Below are 19,654 nucleotides of genomic sequence, written 5' to 3'. Positions count from 1 at the left end.
ATCTTAAAAAAAAAAAAATACAGAATACCCAGGGTCGTGGGATTGAGCCCCAAATCAGGTTCCCTGCCTCTGCCCGTCTCCAGTTCATGAGCTCTTTTTCCTTCACTCTTCTTCTCTCAAATCTTAAAAAATTATGATAGCCTGAGATACGGTTCAAAGACTCATGCTTTTAAAAAATATGCTTTAACTTTGATGCAAGTCGGTTAGGGTTAAGGCCAAGATTCTTAGGGTCAGCAATAGTATACAAACCAAGTTATTGAATTGTTTTTCTTTAGTGGTTCTCAAATGTTAGCATGCATCAGAATTACCCGAAGGCTTTGTTAGAATATGGATGGGGTCCACTAGAATTTCTGCTTTGCTGGGTTTTGGGTGGGTCTTGATAATTTGCAGTTTTTAAAGATCTTATTTATTTGACAGAGATCACAAGTAGGCAGAGAGGGAAGCAGGCTCGCCGCTGAGCAGAGAGCCCAATGTGGGGCTCCATCCCAGGACCCTGGGATCAGGACCTGAGCGAAAGACAGGCTTAACCCTCTGAGCTCCCCAGGTGCCCCAATAATTTGCATTTTTAACATGTCACCAGGTGATGATGGTATCAATTCTAGAAGCCACACTTTTTAGAATGACGGTTTTACTTGTAGCTAAAGAAGTATTTTGGCTAGAGGTTGTAATCATGCCTACTTCAGGTACTCTTGCCTCCCCCCGCCCCCCCCACACTACTGCTATGGCTACTGTTCCAAACCTTGAACTAGGGGAAATGCTAGAAAATAATCACCATTTGAAGCTTGTGCAAAGCATTAAAAAAAGCGGGGGGGGGGGTGCGCAGAGTAATTCAGTTGAGTGTCTGACTCTTGGTTTTCAGCTCATGTCATGATCTCATGGTCCTAGGAGAGTTCCCCCCTCACATTCCCACTCGTGCTCTTTATAAAATAAAAACTTTTTTTAAAACCACCAATGGAAGATACCCCATTTCAGAGCTGTAGGTATTGCTTTTCCAGGTGTGCCTTTTCTCTTTTGCTCAGAACACTAAAGTCTTGTAATTTTCTGGGAACTGGGCACAATCAGACATTTAAGGAAAGTTACTGGGGCGGAAACATGAAGTCTCAGGAATTCACTATTTTGCCTAGTTAAATGTTTACTTTCTTTTCCCACTGTATCACTTAATAACAGAGGAACTAATGAAACAGCTTGGTTATAATTGAAGTTTCAAGTGAATGGGAAAATGGAAATGGCTACCTCATCACTCAAGTACATCTAACTTGGTAAAATATAGTTGGTACTGAGTGGAGCTCAACTAAAGTACTAGTTAATTAGGTAAAAGATTAAACTTAAATTACAGAGATTAGGCAAAGTACAGATGAGGACTATTGGAAGGTAATATACAATTAATTTTTATGAGCGTGTTCAGATTTTTTTTTTAAGATTTTATTTATTTGCCAGAGTTCACAAGTAGGCAGGCAGGCAGAGAGAGAGGAAGAAGCAGGCTCCTTGTGGAGCAGAGAGCCTGATGTGGGGCTCGATCCCAGGATCCTGGGATCATGACCTGAGCCGAAGGCAGAGGCTTTAACCCGCTGAGCCACCCAGGTGCCCCTTATGTTGAGATTTTTAGCCTTGGCTCTTTTGTGAACTTAAAGCTCTAGATTAAAAAGGTTTATAATTGCCAATTTAAGAACTCTGTGAAGATGTACAATAGGAAATATGAAAACAAAAGGAAAAGCAATCTATATTGGATCTAGTAGACCAAAAAATGGACATTTTTGCCCCCCCATAACATATGTAAACTTGGAGTGAATGGCATTGAGTACTAATTTAATGACCTCTGATCCATGATGTTCTTGTGCTTCATGCATGGTAGCATTGATGAAGAATGTTTTGTGTATTTAACCAAAAGAATTCCAGAAACAACCAGCCATCTAAAGACATGTAAATGGGATATGCCGAGAATATCAGGGATGTCCCACCTTTGATTAGTACAGTACCCAAGTTTAAATCATTGCACTTGCCTGTTGTAAAGCAAGACTAATTCTTAGGTGCTCAACTCTGCCAAGGTTAACTCAGAAGTGGTTTCTTGTTGGCTATTTGACTCTTGAGATTTAAATGACCTTTTTCTGCCCCTTCACTTTTAAGAGGTCCCTGGGTGGCTGGGTCAGTAGAGCATGCATCTCTTAATAGTGGGGTTCTTCCTAAGTTGGAGCTTCACGTTGAGTGTAGAGATTATTTCAAAATCTTAGAAGTTGGCTGTGAACATCAAAAGGCATCAACAATCGGATTCTGGCTGTTTTCTTGCCAATCACAAGTCTATATAGAGTTCCTTTTTCTTACTACTCCACTGTGTGAGTTCTATAGTTTTTGTGGTGTCATGAGGGCCTGTGGGGGAAGGTGTGGCAGTTTATTATTAGTGTGATGGTGACGCTGTAGTGGTACCTCCTTTCATGTTCCAGATTGTGGCTGCTACTCACAAGCATCAGGGGTTGACTTTTTTTTTTCTTTTTTCTTTTTAGATTTTATTTGAGAGACAACAAGAGCACAAGCAGGGGAGGGGCAAAGGGAGAGGAGGGGGAGAGGCAGACTCCCCACTGAGCTCAGGGGCTCCCAGGACTGTGAGATCATGACCTGAGTCAAAGTCAGACTCAACCGAATGAACCACCCAGGTGCCCACTGGCACATCTCAGCTTGGCCCAACCTGGAGGAATTCCCTATGCCCTTCCAGTATTCTGCAATGTGTAGGCACACATCACCCTTTTGCAAAAACCTTTACCTACGTCTACACACATCTACACCTTAGTCTCTAAATCCTGTTCATCCTGCCTACTCAGCTTATACAAATTTGATCCTCCTTTTAACTTAGGATGGTTGGTTGTTTCTGGAATTCTTTTGGTTAAATACACGTAACACTTCACCATCTTAACCATTTAAAAAAAAATTTTTTTTTAAAGATTTTATTTATTTATTCGACAGAGAGAGATCACAAGTAGGCAGAGAGAGAGAGAAGGAAGCAGGCTCCCTGCTGAGCAGAGAGCCCAATGCGGGACCCGATCCCAGGACCCTGAGATCATGACCTGAGCCAAAGGCAACGGCTTAACCTACTGAGCCACCCAGGCGCCCTAAAAATATTTTTTTAATTTATTTGACAGAGATCACAAGCAGGCAGAGAGGTGGGGGAGGGGAGCGGGGGGGGGAGCGGGCTCCCCATCACGGAGAGAGCCTGATGCTGAGCTTGATTCCAGGACGCGAGCTGAAGGATCATGACCCGAGCTGAAGGCAGAGGCTTTAACCCACTGAGCCACCCAGGTGTCCCCATCTTAACCATTCTTAAGCACACAGTTCAGTGGTATTGCATTCACATTGTTCTGCAACCATTATCCATCCCCATAACTCTTCATCTTATAAAACTGAAACTACCTGTTAAGCAATAACTCTCCACCCACTCCTTCTCCTGGCCCCTCAAAACCATCATTACAATTTGTTTTTATGATTTTGTCTATCTCAGAAGTGGACTCCTACAGTATCTTTGTCACTTAATGTACACAAGTTTCATAGATGATATAGCATATTGCAGAATTTCCTCCTTAGAGGCTAATACTTCATTGTATATATATCCCATATTTTGCTTATTCATTCATCTATTGCTAGACATGGATTGCTTCCACATTTTACCTGTTAGTAATGCTTGCTATGAACATGGATGGACAAATACGTATTTCAGATCCTGCTTTCAGATCTTTTGGACATATACCCTGAAGTTGTATTGCTGGATCATATGATAATGTTATTTTAAAAATTTTGAGGAACCTCCATACTGTTTTCCACAGCAGCTATACCATATTACACTTCCACCAACTGCAGGAAGTTTCCAGTTTCTCTACATTCTCACCGAAACTTTTTAACTTTTCCTTACTTGATAGTAGCTATCCTAATGGGTGTGAAGTGGTATCAACTTTTCTAGAAAAAGATCATGCCAATTACTGCCTTGTGTATCAGTGTTCAGGACCATGCTGGCACATGGCAGACATTCAAAATTTGTTGCATGATGCTTTTGTTTGTTTGTTTCTAAAGATTTTATTTATTTATTTGACAGAGATCACAAGTATGCAGAGAGGCAGGCACAGAGAAAGGAGGAAGCAGGCTCCTCGCCAAGCAGAGAGCCCGATGTGGGGCTTAATCCCTGGACACTGAAATCATGACCTGAGCTGAAGGCAGAGGCTTAACCCACTGAGCCACCCAGGCGCCCCATGCATGATGCTTTTGTATCCTCACCTGAATTGTAAATATTCAGAGCAGGAACCACTGCTTACCCCTACAGTACTAGGTCCTTACTAAATATGAAGTAATGCTGGGGTACATACTCTTCCCAGCTTCCACATGATACAAATGAGCATAGGGACAAGACCATTACCCAAACTGCTATAGAAGTATATAAGGTAGTTTTATTTGAGGTATGATTTTTTTCTTCCTGTTTATAACTGCAATTGAGAATTTAGACTACTAAAAAATATGCAAAAGCCTGGGTGGCTCAGTGGATTAAGCTTCTGCCTTTGGCTCAGGTCATGATCTCAGGGTCCTGGGATCGGGCCCCACATGGGGCTCTCTGCTCATCAGGGAGCCTGCTTCCTCCTCTCTCTCTGCCTGCCTCTCTGCCTACTTGTGATCTGTCAAATAAGATCTTAAAAAAAAAAAAAATCTTTCAAAATCTGAGATAAAGGGGCGCCTGGGTGGCTCTGTGGGTTAAGCCTCTGCCTTCAGCTCAGGTCATGATCTCAGGGTCCTGGGATTGAGCCCCCCATCAGGCTCTTTGCTCAGCAGGGAGCCTGCTTCCTCCTGTCTCTCTCTGCCTGCCTCTCTGCCTACTTGTGATCTCTGTCGAATAAATAAAATCTTTTTAAAAAAATCTGAGATACTGTTTACTCTGTTTTGAAATGTAGCCTGCTATTATAAATAATGGATTCAATCATATTTGCATTTATTTTTACATAATTTTAGAAGATTATATGTGCTATTTTGTAGCTTTTTTTTTTTTTTTTTTTTTTTTTAGATTTTTTTGAGAGAGAGAGAGAGTGAGGGGAGGGTCAGAGGGAGAGAATGCAAACTCTGCTGAGCATGCAGCCTGATGTGGGGCTGTGTCGCAATCCAAAATGGATTTCACAACCCATGAGATCATGATCCCAGCAAAAACCAAGAGTTGGATGCTCAACTGACTGAGCCACCCAGGTGTCACCTGCAGCTTAGGGAAAAAAACAAAAACCTATCAAGGGATATACATTTTTTATTTTTCTTTTTTTTAAAGATTTTATTTATTTATTTGACAGAGATCACAAGTAGACAGAGAGGGAAACAGATTGAGAGAGGGGTAAGCAGGCTCCATGCTGAGCAGAAAGCCCAATGAGGGACTCGATCCCAGGACACTGAAATCATGACCTGAGCCGAAGGCAGCGGTCTAACCCACTGAACCACCCAGGCACCCTACATTTTTTCAAAAAGATTTTTTATTTACTTATTTGACAGAGATCACAAGTAGGCAGAGAGGCAGGCAGAGAGAGAGGAAGGCAAGCAGGCTCCCTGCTGAGCAGAGAGCCTGATGTAGGGCTCCATCCCAGGACCCTGGGATCGGGACCTGAGCTGAAGGCAGAGGCTTTAACCCAGTGAGCCACCCAGGCGCCCAGGATATACATTTTTTTTTTTAAGATTTTATTTATTTGAGAGCGCATGAACTGAGGAGGAAGAGAAGAAAAAGCAGACTCCCCAGTGAGGAGGGAGCCCCATGTGGGACTGGATCCCAAGGACCCTGGAATCATGGCCTGAGCCACCCAGGCAACCGGGATATATATGTATCTTTTAAATAACTAATGTTTTATTTTGTTACACCATAATTAATCTGACCAATTCTGTATTGATAGGCTATTTGTTGTTGTTTTTTTTTAAATTTTTATTTATTTATTTGACAGCGATCACAAGCAGGCAGAGAGACAGACAGGAGGAAGCAGGCTCCCCGCCAAGCAGAGAGCCCAATGCGGGACTCGATTCCAGGACCCTGAGATCACGACCGAGCCAAAGGCAGAGGCTTAATCCACTGAGCCACCCAGGTGTCCCAGCTATTTGTTTCTATGAAAGCCTTACACGTCCCTACATCAAATTCCTATACATGGAGTGTTGGGAGTCAGAAGATCTGCCCATTTTACATTTTGATAAAAAGTCTGCAGGAATGGGGTACCTGGCTGGCTCAGTTGGTAGAGCATGGGACTCCTAATCTTAGGGTCCCGAGTTCAAGGCCCACATTGGGCAAGGATCCTACTTAAAAGATTAAAAAGTCTGCAAGAAGTTGGTAGTTTAGACTGGGAGCTTATTCACAACCATCCTGGGCCTTCAATACTATCCTCTCTCTTCTGATTCCTACTTCAACTTCCATCTCAAGTTAGGATTCATTTTGCTCACTGAACCAAACAAGGATTTTTGGAGTGTCTTTAAACTGGATCTCTAATGGTCCTATTGAAGTGTTTGTCCTCTGCTCTAACGGCACTTTCCGTTCACAGACCATCACCACCACCACTGTTCATATATAGCATGAACATTATGAACTCCATTTTGCAAATGAGCAGAGGGTTCTTGGAAGGAAGGATAGCCAGAGGATACCAAGGAAGTACTCTGGGGCCCATCAAGCTTTCTCAACCACAATGGTGAACTCTGTGAGCTGGGAATGGCATTTGAACTATATACCGATTTTTTTCCTTTAAGTTCTGTCCCTAAGGTGGAGCTTGAACTCACAACCCCAAGACCAGGAGTTTCATGTTCTACCAGTTGAGCCCGTCAGGCATCATAGAAATTGGGATCTTAACCCCTTTGAGAAAACAGTGCAAGCCTTTGAATAGTTCAGATGAAAACAAACCAAGGGGGCTCCTGGGTTGCTCAGTTAAGTGTCTGTCTGCCTTTGGCTCAGGTCATGATCCCAAGGTCCTGGGCTCGAGCCCCACATTTGGCTTTCTGCTCAGCAGGGAGTCTGCTTCTCCCTCTGCCCCTGCTCCTGCTCTCTCTCACATACTCTAACAAATAAATAAAATCTTTTTTAAAAAAATACAAAAACAAAAAAACAGGAATGGGGCGCCTGGGTGGCTCTGTCAGTTGGGCATCTGACTCTTGGTTTTAGCTCAGGTCCTGTCTCATGGGTCATGGGATCAACTCTGAGTTGGGCTCCACACTCAGTAGGGAATCTGGTTGAAGATTCTCTTCCTCTGCCCTTACCCCGCACATGTGCATGCTCTCTAATAAGTCTCAAAAACAAACACCAGAATTTATCAAAGATTTTTTCAATGTAATCAAGTAGTTTCCTAAGTCACAAATTCTACTCTTTTCATGATTAGTTTCTGGGTCAACTACAGATAATATGAACACCCTTTTGATTTTGTTTTCCTCCCTCCTCCTGTTTATGCCTTTTCCAGCCTCAGGTTGATAATTAATCTTTCAGGTTCCTTGGATGAATCATACTCTGCAGACCTGTAAAACAGCACCATCTCCTTCCTCCAAGAACTTTTGCTCAGCAAGCAACAAAGCCAAACCCTTCCTCCCAGTTTAGGCTACAGATCTGAAAATGTGGCCAAAGAGGTTCACTCAGGGGCTATGGCAGAACAAATGTGTTCTCACTTCTTTGGGCCTTTGGAAAACCTAACTAAAGCAGATTTTTTTTTTTTTAAAGCAGACTTTCAATGAATGAAATGGATCTAAAGATGAGTAGCCCTCTTCTAGATTCCTTCCCATGGAGAGAACCACTTTCCTTAGTTTCAGTAGATACTAAAAGCATGTTTGTTGTTTTTTTTTAAGTAAGCTCTACATCCAGTGTGGGGCTTGAACTCATGACCCCAGGATCAACAGTTGCAAGCTCTACCAAATGACCCAGCCAGGTGCCTCTTATGTGCTTTTTAATATTCAATTTTACCAGAGTAAAAAGGTAAATCTCACTCTCTCATTTTCCTTCCCCAAAGGCAAGAAATGACTTTTTGTGTGTCCTCTTTCAAATATAGTGTATATATACTCAAACATCCAAATCTTCTTACACATAGTATACACCATACTTTGATTATTATCAGTAAAATACATATATTGAGTCTTGCCAATGATGACTGTAAGGATTAAAGTAATGCATGGTGGGGGGGCAATGCATTCAGGATCATGAACTAGGAAGCTCCTGGACCCTGCAGTCCCACCCTTCTATACTATCTCTGGACAGGATATTTCTTTTCTTACCCACAAAGAAGCTTCCATAGGCTGCCTGGGAACCAAATATTCACAATTTGTGACTGTGTGTACAGATCTAGCTTCAGAAAATGTGTGCCTGAACGTGTCTGAATGCAGGTAGTGTATAGATCATATCCTGTGAATGTCTTATTGTTTCCCTATTATGTGTCTTTGTCAGGGTCTCTGGATGTCACTGGGTGCGTGTCACTGTTTGTTTGACACTATATACCATGTTTGGTGTGTGTGTGTGTGTGTAAATGCGCTGTCCTTATCAAGACGTTCCTGTTTGGTGTTAATGTATTTTAGATACCGTTGCGATCCGTATTCTTCAACCCCCAGCTCCCTCACTCACTACATGCCAACATTTTTTGAAGGATAGATGGGTGTCGGGGCACAAGCTCGCCCGGCACCAGTCTCTAGATAGAACGCAGCAGGACTTCCAGTATACCCCGCATCCGCCAGGCATGCAGGAGAAACCTTTGCGCAGGCATAATAAGCGTGCAGCCTGGGATACGAAGAAAACCTTGGGCTCCCGCGTTCTCTTGCGCGCTCTCTAGTGGCCTCAGAGGGCAGCGCTGCCAGAACGAGGGGGCGGAGCCGACACGGCGGAAGTGAAGTCACTTCCGGGCTGGGGTGTTTGTTTGGACTGGAGAAGGGAGGCGGCGGGCGAAGCGCGCGTCGAGCGGGGGAGCGGCGCTGCCTGTGGAGATCCGCGGAGGCCGACCGGATTCGTTGGCTGCCGTCCCCGCTGCCGTGCACTGGGTGAGGGGTTCCCTCGGGCAGAGCGGCCAGAAGGGTGCGGCGACCCCAGCGGTCGAGGGACAGCACCTCGGCAACGGTTAAGGGGCCTGGAGGGGCCCCCGGGTTGTTCGCCACCAAGCCTCATATGGCTTCCTTTATTCCTTGCACCTTTAGTCGCGTTGAGGGATGAGCTGGGACCGACTTAGACTCTTTCTTCTTTGAGAAATGGCCGTCGCTTTTTTTCTCATTGTCATTATTATTTATGATTTGGATCTCGCAGCACTCTATCCGGGTCTTCGGTGGCGCGCGAGGGTTGCCGGGATAGCACTTTCTCATGCCCACCCCCCCACACTTTCTTCACCTCCTCCCTGGTCCCCTTTTCCCCTGCCCCCCACTGCCGCTTCGGCAACAAAGCTCATTGTTTCTCCCCAGTTTACGCCTGCGCGTCGCCACGCGCAGCTCCTAGTTGCTGCGCTTGCGCGCTGCTCCCGAAGCTTGGGCGGGGGAAGAGAAAGGGGCAAAGAGACTGGCGGGCTGGCGAGCGTCCTAGGGGAGCATTATGCGACCGTCCACGGGCCAGTACCTTTCTGATCAATTTTCTTCCGTTTCTTCACTGTCACTTACTCCTTATTTTAGTTACATTGTTTCTCATGCTCAGGATAGGGGGGCCGGACTCCTGCTCCGGGAGGGTTGTGAGCCAGATAACTTTAAGGGCCGATCCAGTTCGTATTCTTGGATTCTGCTTCTCTTAATTTCCCTTCCACTATGTGCTTACTCCCCACTACCACAAAAATTACGTGGCTTGTGGTGAACTTTGTTTTTTCAAAAATATTTGTTGAAGCAGCCAGCAGTTTGATTTTCTGGTGACTCAGAAAGGGACCTTTTCTGCTTCTTTAGTTGTCTCGCTTTCCCTAATTTTGCAGCCCCGTCACCTCACCGAAACCTCAAACTCTAGAAGAAATTTGGCTTCTAATTTGCCGTGGGAAAAAAGTCTTAACAGCTGACAGCTTTTGACATTTATTTCAACAGAAGACACGTTTTCGTGTGCTGGCTAATATTGTAGTCTCGTGGCATGATTTTTCACAGATTGCAGTTGAGCGGGTGTTGGTCTGCATTTTCTTCAAAATAGCCTTTGAAATTTCAACGGCTGCAGGTTATGTTTGGAAATAAGAAAAGGGCCTATGGATTTATGTTTTTTAAAGATTTTATTTATTTAATAGGTAGAGATCACAAGTAGGCAGAGAGGCAGGCAGAGAGAGAGAGAGAGGAGGAAGCAGGCTCCGTGCTTAGCTCCATCCCAGGATCCCGGGGTCATGACCCAAGCTGAAGGGAGAGGCTTTAACCCACTGAAACACCCAGGCGCCCTTGGGTCTATGGATTCTTTTTTTTTTTTCTTTAACTTTTTAAAAGATTTTATTTATTTATTTGACAGACAGAGATCACAAGTAGGCAGAGAGGCAGGCACAGAGAGAGGAGGAAGCAGGCTCCCGGCTGAGCAGAGAGCCCAGTTTGGGGCTCGATCCCAGGACCCTGGGATCATGACCTGAGCCGAAGGCAGAGGCTTTAACCCACTGAGCCACCCAGGCGCCCCGGGTCTATGGATTTTTAATGTGATTCCTGGTGTTGGTTTGTACTTCTGATTCCAGTATGTAAAAGGATATTTGGAACAAATTAGCTTGTTTATGCTACTTGTTAATTGTGAATTTGTACAAAACTTAATCTTTTCTCACGAAAAAGTGTCTACGACAAATAAAGATAGGTGACTTACCAAAAATGACAGCCTATTTATCTCTTTCTTTAAGGGATAGGTGTTAGGCAATGGAAACTCCCTGTGATGGTTAAAAGCTTGAGAGCTGGGAGGATTTTATTATAATATATTGCATGTTGCTGTTAAGGAGCTCCAATTGAGGTAGATGATCTCTAACCTCTTAAGAACAGAGTAAGTTTATAGTAGGCTTTTCCTTAAGTAGGCACGGTACACCTTATTCAGGTTTACCCCTTTTATAACTCTAGAGAGTAATGCTCCAGTTTCAATAGAAAATGTAAACATAAAAATCTGTTAGCATAGCAATTTCATGGACATTGTGAGCATTGAAAGAAAGTAGAAAATAAGTACTCAGCCTCCTTCCTTTTGTGCTCTTACATGTTCTTGTAATTTACAACCTTATTCATTATAACCTATGGAATAGGTAGAGGAAATTTTATCTTGCCCATTTTGAAATTGAGGAAATAGAGTATTGAAAGATTATTTGATTGAAAGATTGTTTTATTAGGCACATATTTCTATAGCACTTAGTAATACCAGTCATTGTTCTAAGTGCTTTTACAGGTATTTAATCTTCACCTTCTTTTGGTGGTAAGTACTGTTGTAAAATAAAGATAACAGTTAATAGGTGTGAATTAACTTGTTCACTGTTAACACAGCTGGTAAGAACTGGAATTCAGACCCAAGTAGTCTAGAGATACGTGCTCTTAACCATTTTACCGTGCTGCTTGTGGTTTAGTGACATACTCAGGATCCTCTAGGTGGTTTGTGGCGTATCATAGATTAGGACCCAATCCAAGACTAAAGTTATCCAAGTGATCCCTTTGCGATCTGGACCACCCTGTTGCATTAGTAATTTGCATTTGATATAGCCTGAGGTTCAGTTATAGTTCCTTTCTTTCGTTCTAAATTTCCTTAATGTTTAGAGCAGTGTTGTCCCAGTTAGATAACTGCTAATGGCACATATGTCCATTGAGCGCTTGAAATGTGGCAGGTGCAACTAAAGAACTAAATTTTTTATTTTACTCAATTCTAATTGGTTTAGATTTAAGTAGCCATATGTAGCTATTGGCCACATATTGAATAGTACTGGTTCAGAGGTTTGAATTGTTTCTGCTTTTTTTTGTTGTTAACTTTTATTTTTGCGTTTTTACATTTATTGATTCTTTGTGTTTTTTTGGGGGGGGTTGACTTTTTGAGAGAGCAAGGGGTGGAGGGGGGTCAGTCAAGAGGAGGGGAAAGGGAAAGAGAATTTTATTTTTTAAGATTTTATTTATTCATTTGAGAGAAAGAGAGAGAACAAGCAGAGGAGAAGCAGATTTCGCTGAGTAGGGACCCCGACTCGGGGCTTGATTCCAGGACTCAGAGATCATGACTTGAGCAGAAGGCAGACACTTAACCATCTGAGCCATCCAGGCGCCTTGGGAAAGGAGTATCTTAAGCAGGCTCCACACCCAGCTGCAGAGCCCAGGTAGGGCTGGCGCTCATGACCCTGGGATCATGACTTGAGCCAAAATCAAAGAGTCAGATGCTTAACCAACTGAGCTATCCAGCCCCATCTGCTTATATTTTATATCAGTTTTTATAAATAAGGATGGTATTTCTCATGTGCTTTGAGCTTTTATCAGCAGTGATGATAGGTAGTGCTTGAGCCATCCTTACTCTCACCAGATCACCTTCATTACACTAGTTGAGATTAGGATTAAAGTCGTCATTCTGTATTGTTGTTTCACTTCTACAGGTTTTTTAACATGTGATTTTTTTTTAACCTTATACCTTGCTCCAGCAACCTTTAATTGCTCGAAATGTTTAATAAGCACCAAAATAGGTAATAGTGTCGTGTGCCAGGCTCTGTACCTAGGTACTATTATTATTTTCCACTTGATAGGGAATCTGAGACAGAGAGGGGTTAAAACTTGCCTTTGGGTTCCAGAGCCCCTGCTTTTAATCATTAATGTATACTGCCAAACATTAAAACAGAAAATTCAGTACTGCTTACAAATTTAAATGGAAAACAAGCTGAAGCAGAAGTTTCTTTATCCTAACTTTTGGAGAGACAACTAATTATGATAATGTGTATGCAAATAATGTTAAGGAATAACAGTAGTTCAAAATAGAGTACATAGGATAAGAAAAGGTGTGGAATCAGCTTTTTTTTTTTTTTTAAAGAAAAAAATCAATTTTTTTCTTTAAGATTTTATTTATTTGAGAGAGTGAGAGAGAATGAGCAGGAGGAGGGGTAGAGGGAGAGGGACAAGCAGACTCTCTGCTGAGTGTTGAGCCTAGGCGCACCCCTCTGTTTGAATTTCAATGAAAATTCTTAAGAGATGAAACTAAGAAAGTTTCTAAAACTGAAATGATTAAAAAAAAAACTGAAATGATATCCACATTTTAAAATTTTATAGAAACCATTATGTGGAAGAGGCATTTTGGAAGAAAATAAACAGCTGAATATGTGAGCTTGTGGATTGAAAGCACTAGACAGCATTAATAGGAAAAAAAAACCTGCTCTCACCTAATCAGAATCTGATGAAATCTCTGAGTTTTAGTGTTAGGCTCTCATATTAGACTCCCACCTAAACAGGATCTTTACAAAAGAAAGAATAAAACAGTGAAAGCTGCAATATTTGCAGAAAATAGAAAAGACAGGTGTAAATCTACCCCATTTAATAATTTTATTCAAATATGAAAGCAAAAGGTACTTTCAGACCTGTAGTAGCTGAGAAATAAGTATCTTCAGGTGCCTGGGTGGCTCAGTTGGTTAAGCAGCTGCCTTTGGCTCAGGTCCATGGAGAGTCTCCTTCTCCCTCTGACCTTCTCCCCTCTCATACTCTCTCTCACTGTATCTCCCTCAAATAAATAAAATCTTTAAAAAAAAATATTTTCGGGTAACCCTTCCCTTTTTTAAGATTTTATTTATTTGACAGAGCAAGAGCGCATAAGCAGGCAGAGCAGCAGAGGGAGAGGGAGAAGCAGGCTTCCCCCTGAGCAGGGACCCCGATATGGGACTTAGTCCCAGGACACTGGGATCATGACCTGAGCTGAAGGCAAAAGCTTAACAACTGAGCCACCCAAGCACCCCAAGATTTTTTTTTTTTTTTTTTTAATTTGAAAGAGAGAGCATGCATGCCCAAAAGCAGGCAGAGGGAGAAGCACACTCCTGCTGAGCCAGGGAGCCAGATGTGGAACTCAATCCCAGGACTCTGGAATCCTGAGCTGAAGGCAGATGCCTAACCAACTGAGCCTGTGTGTCCCTCAAAATGATAAATTTCTATGAGCTGGGTCAAGTAATCTCTTTATAGTAGAGAACTTGAATATACCACTTGAAGAATTTAACAGATGAAGTAAAAAAGATAGTATCTGCATGCGTGCACGCGTGTGTGTGTGTGTACAACTGTACCTTAGAAATAGAAATCACACATTTTTCTGTTTATGCCTAAGGGATATTTTGCAATGTCTGCATTTGTCTGCAAACAAAACTATATATGATAAATCCCCAAAAGTGAAGGTTTTTCTGGCTGCATTTTATAACATAATGAAATTAAACTAGAAATCAGGATACCAAAGTATAGAACCTTAATCATTTGGAAATTTAAAAAATATTCTTCCAAATAATCTCTGGCTGTTTACAAATTAAATAATTTGTAATTACCTAAGACTGATAAGAACTTAAATTCTGTGTACATGGGAAATTTAGGAAGAATTTTTATTAAATGAAAAGTTTAAAATAAGCATGTTTGTCACCGTGAAAAACAGTAACAAATTGGTTGAAATTAAGTAGAGAGGAAGGGAGGGAAAACAAAGTGAAAAAAATTAATAAAATAAGTAGGAAAAATAAGTGAAATTAGAGGATTTGTTTATTGGAAGTTGAATTTTTAATAAGTCATCCATTCAAGACTCAAAAGATGTGACAAAATATCTCTTGCCACCTCATTATCCCAGTAGGCAATGAGTAGTATAGTTTTTTTTTTTTTAAAGATTTTATTTATTTATTTGACAGAGAGAAATCACAAGTAGATGGAGAGGCAGGCAGAAAGAGAGAGAGAGAGAGGGAAGCAGGCTCCCTGCTGAGCAGGGAGCCCGATGCGGGACTCGATCCCAGGACCCTGAGATCATGACCTGAGCCGAAGGCAGCAGCTTAACCCACTGAGCCACTGAGCCACCCAGGCGTCCCGAGTAGTATAGTTCTTATTGAGCCTAGAATTCATTGCACTTAACTTATTTAATGTACACAGCAGAGTGATTTTTAAGGTAGTCACAGAGTTGTAAATCCCATCACCACAATCAATTTTAGAAACCTTGTTACCCCTTAGCTTTCATATAATATGTAGTGCTTTGTGACAGGTTTCTTTAGCTTTGGCATAATGTTTTCTTTTTTTTTAAAGATGTTATTTGAGGGCGCCTGGGTGGCTCAGTGGGAGCCTGCTTCCTCCTCTCTCTCTCTGCCTACTTGTAATCTCTCTGTCAAATAAATAAATAAAATCTTAAAAAAAAATAAAGATGTTATTTGAGAGAGAGTGTGCTACAGCTCACAAGAACGGGGGGGGGGGCAGAGGGAAAGGAGGGGGATGCAGACTCCCTGCTGAGCTGGGAGCCTGACTCAGAGCTCCATCCCAGGACCCCATCACAGTTGAGCCACCCAAGCACCCCTAGCATAATGTTTTCAGTGTTCATCTATGTTATAGCATGTATTAAGTATTTCATTTGTTTCTATTATTGAATAATACTCTGTTGTATGGACATACCATATGGTATTTATAAGTTGGTGGACTACTGGGTTTTATTCACTTTTTGACTAATATGAATAATACTGCTGTGAACATTTGTGTACAAGTTTTGTGTAGGCATGTATTTTCATTTTTCTTGGGTATATATTTAGGAGTGTAATTGCTGGGTTCCATGTTTAATCTTTTGAGGCACTGCCAGACTTTTTCAAAGCAGCTGCATCATTTTAACATTCCCATCAGCAGTAAATGTTCCATTTTCTTCTCATTTTCACCAGTACTTGTTCATATCTTTTTTATTATAGCCGTTTTAGTGTAAAGTGGTATCTCGTGATTTTGAGTACATTTCCCCCATTGTCAGTGATACTGAGCATCTTTTCATGAATTTATTGGCCGTTTGTATGTTCTTTTTTAAAGATTTTTTAGTTTTTAGAGAGCATGTTTACACATTTTCTCAAATCTTTTAAAGTTCTACTTCACTCTAGGAATTTCTATTTTACTTTCATGTTAACACTTTATTTTTTTAAAAAATATTTTATTTATTTATTTGACAGAGATCACAAGTAGGCAGAGAGGCAGGCAGAGAGAGGGAGGAAGCAGTCTCCCTGCTGAGTAGAGAGCCCGATGTGGGGCTGCATCCCAGGACCCTGGGATCACGACCTGAGCCAAAGGCAGATGCTTAACCCACTGAGCCACCTAGGCGCCCCAGTGCATTTTTTTTTTTTAAGAATTTTATTTATTTGACAGAGGAAGAGTGAGCAAGAGAGCACAAGTAGGGGGATTAGCAAAGGGAGAGAGAGAAGCAGGGTCTCCCCACTGAGCAGGGAGGCTGAAGCAGGACTCGATCCCAGGACCCTGGAATCATGACCTGAGCCAAAGGCAAATGCCTAACCGACTGAGCCACCCAGGTGCCCCAATACTTCAGTGCTTTTAAAAGTTTTTTTAAGGGGCACTTGGGTGGCTCAGTGGGTTAAAACCTCTGCCTTCAGCTCTGGTCATGATCCCAGGGTCCTGGGATTGAGCCCTGCATTGGGCTCTCTGCTCAGCGGGGAACCTGCTTCCCCCGTCTCTCTCTGCCTACTTGTGATCTCTATCTGTCAAATAAATAAATAAAACCTTTAAAAAAATAAAAGTTTTTTTAAAACTATGTCATGGCAGCACTTCTTTTTCATTTTTATTTTCTAGATTAATTATTTCAGAGAGAGAGTGCCTGAGTGTGGGGAGGGGCAGAGGGGAAGCAGATTCCTTGCTGAGTACGGAGCCCAGTGTGAGGTTTGATCCCAGGACCCTGGGATCAGGACCAGAGCCAAAGGCAGACATTTACCCAGCTGAACCACCCATACACACCTAAGCAAAAAAAAAGATACAGAGAAAATGACCATGGCACAATCTTAAAACTTGGTGAATATAGATGAAAGGTAGAAAGTGTTCATTGGATTATTCTAAAACTTTCCTATAGGTTTAAAATTTTTCAAAATAGTTGAAGATGAAACTATATACATTATACAATTACAGAGTAAGTATTCTAGAAACACAGTGTAAGTGGGAATTTAATTATGGTAAGCTTGGGAAATAAATAAGCTTTGGTTATTGGTTATTTGGTTAGTGATGTGTGATCTATTCATATGGGGGAAATACAGATCCTTAACATCATACTTAGGGTCTCATGTGAATTAAAGATTTATATGTAAAAAAAAGTGACACTGTAACAATAGAGAAAATGTAGAAAATAAAACCGCATGGTAGGAAAAGGCTTCTTAAGCAAGACAAGCATATCCCAGAAGGTGTAAAGGAAAACAGATTCTACTTGAGTCTAATTGCAAAACTAAAATATATTATGTCCAGAACTGTGGAAGATAAAGAAATGGGAGCACTCAGTATATTACAGGACAGTATATTACAGGTCCATTACCACATTTGTGGCAAATAATTTGGGTCCCCCCCCCATGAATGTAAAAGTTACAGATGCAGGTGGCTTTTGACTTTTGACTTGGTTATTCCCACTTAAGAAAATGTAGAACACAGATAGCATACATAGAAAAGGATATGTCTGCTACGGTGATTGAAGCAGGATTGTTTGTAGCAAAAAAACCTAGGAATGTGGATATGCATCAGAGGCGGAAGTAGTTGAGTAATTGGTGCTGCTCCATCCATTAAGAAGGACATAATAGGGGCTCCTGGGTGGCTCAGTCGTTAAGCATCTGCCTTCGGCTCAGGTCATGATCTCAGGGTCCTGGGATCAAGCCCCACGTTGGGCTCCCTGCTCGGTGGGGAGCCTGCTTCTCCCTCTGCCTCTGCTGAACTGCCTGCTTATGCTCTCTCGCTTTCTCTGTCAAATAAAATCTTTTTTTTTTTTTTAAGGCGAGATACACTTGTACACCTTGACTAGTATGGATTTTTTTTTTTTAAGACTTTATTTGTTTATTTGCCAGACAGAGATCACAAGTAGGCAGAGAGGCAGGCAGAGAGGGAGGAAGGGAAGCAGTCTGCCCACTGAGCAGAGTCCAATGCAGGGCTCAATTCCAGGACCCTGGGATCACGACCTGAGCTGAAAGCAGAGGCTTTAACCGACTGAGCCACCCAGTCGCCCCTTTTCTTTTCTTTTCTTTTCAAGATTATTTTAGAGAGTGAGAAAGGATGAGCCAGGGGAGGGCAGAGGCAGGGGGAGAGAGAGAATCCTTAAGCAGACACATCACTGAGCATGGACCGTGACCTGAGCTGAAACCAAGAGTCTGACACTTAACCGACTGAGCCACCCAGACACCTGGGTATGTTACTTTAAAAATTGGTCAGTTGGATGAACGTGTGCCTTCATCTCAGGTCATGATCCCAGGGTCCTGGGATCGAGCCCCACATGGAGCCCCCTTTTTAGTGGGAAGCCAGCTTCTCCCTCTCCCACTGCCGTGCTTGTGTTCCCTCTCTCATGTCTCTCTGTGTCAAATAAATAAAATCTTCCAAAAATATTTTTTTAAAATTTTTATTAAGATTTATTTATTTACTTACTTGAGAAGGAACCACAGTGCACTTGTGAGAGAAGGGGCAGAGGGACAGAATCTTCAAGCATACTCCCTGCTGAGCCTGGGGCTCCATACCACTTCTCATGAAATTGTGACCTGAGCTGAAACCAAGAGTCTGATGCTTAACTGACTGAGCCACCTGGGCACACCTAAGGTTTTATGTGTACCCGAAGTGGGGCTTCAGTTCATGACCCCAAGATTGAGAGTCTGGTGCGCTGTTGACTGAGCCAGCAAGGTGCCCCATTTCTGCCAGTTTTAAATAGATTGAAGCATGAGCAAAAACAAGATAGCAACAGATTGGTATGGTTTTGTTTCCAGTTGTTTCTTTACTGTATTTGTCAAGTCATTATCTACTTTGTGTCCTGAGACATCACTCAAGCAAATGAGGTACTTTTGTGTTCCAGCTTTCTTAGGTTTCTGGTTTTGGAGAAAAGCTTTTTCTTAGCTAGAGGAGCTTGGAACTCATGGACTCTTTGGAGTCTTAAAACTGTTTCTGGCTGCCTTCAGATGGGATGATGATATTTGACAGCTATATACTCTTTGTATTTAAAAAAATGTATTTTTAAGATTTTATTTATTTGACAGGCAGAGATCACAAGTAGGTAGAGAGGCAGGCTGGGGGGTGGGGAGGTAGGCTCCCTGCTGAGCATAGAGCCCCATGCGGGGCTCCAGGGCTTGAGCGATCCCAGGACTCTGGGATCATGACCTAAGGTGAAGGTGGAGGCTTTAACCCACTGAGCCACCCGGGCGCGCCCCATACTGTTTATGTTTTTAAAGTTATTTTCCTAGTCGTCACCTTAGTTTGTGACATCAAGTTTGAACTAGTATCAGCTTAGTTTCAAGAGTACACGAAAACTTCTTTCATGTAGCACTGTATCCTCCCGCTGCCTTATGTTATTGTCACAAAATATATCTTTATACATTGTGTGTCCATTGACATAGATACCTAATTATTGTTCTGTGTATTTGTCTTTTAAATCACATAGAGAAAAGGGAGTTAAAAGCCGAAAGTACATTATTACTGATTTCCATATTTGTGTAGTTACTTTTACCAGTGTTCTTTATTTCTTCAGGTGAATTCAAGTTAGTGTGTAGTATACTTGTTTCAGCCTGAAGGACTCACTTTAGCTTTTCTTATAGGACAGGTTTACTGGTGATGCATGTTCTCTCTCTCTCTCTTTTTAAGA

General features: G+C 42.1%; 1 protein-coding gene across 1 annotated transcript in view; it reads left to right on the top strand.

Annotated features, from left to right (window-relative positions):
- Positions 1 to 8,811: 8,811 nt before the first annotated feature.
- PAIP2 (poly(A) binding protein interacting protein 2) overlaps positions 8,812 to 19,654 on the top strand; it is a 25,622-nt gene continuing 14,779 nt past the window's right edge. The window contains exon 1 of the mRNA XM_004744842.3: positions 8,812 to 8,982. The gene's annotated coding sequence lies outside the window, so the exon portion shown is untranslated. The remainder of the gene's footprint in view (positions 8,983 to 19,654) is intronic.

The sequence above is a fragment of the Mustela putorius genome, unplaced genomic scaffold, assembly GCF_011764305.1.
Source record: "Mustela putorius furo isolate JIRA1106 unplaced genomic scaffold, ASM1176430v1.1 tig00000145_pilon_pilon_pilon, whole genome shotgun sequence".
In the NCBI taxonomy this organism is placed as follows: Eukaryota; Metazoa; Chordata; class Mammalia; order Carnivora; family Mustelidae; genus Mustela; species Mustela putorius.
The sequence above is the reverse complement of the archived record's forward strand: the minus strand, read 5'-3'. Positions and strand labels throughout refer to the sequence as shown.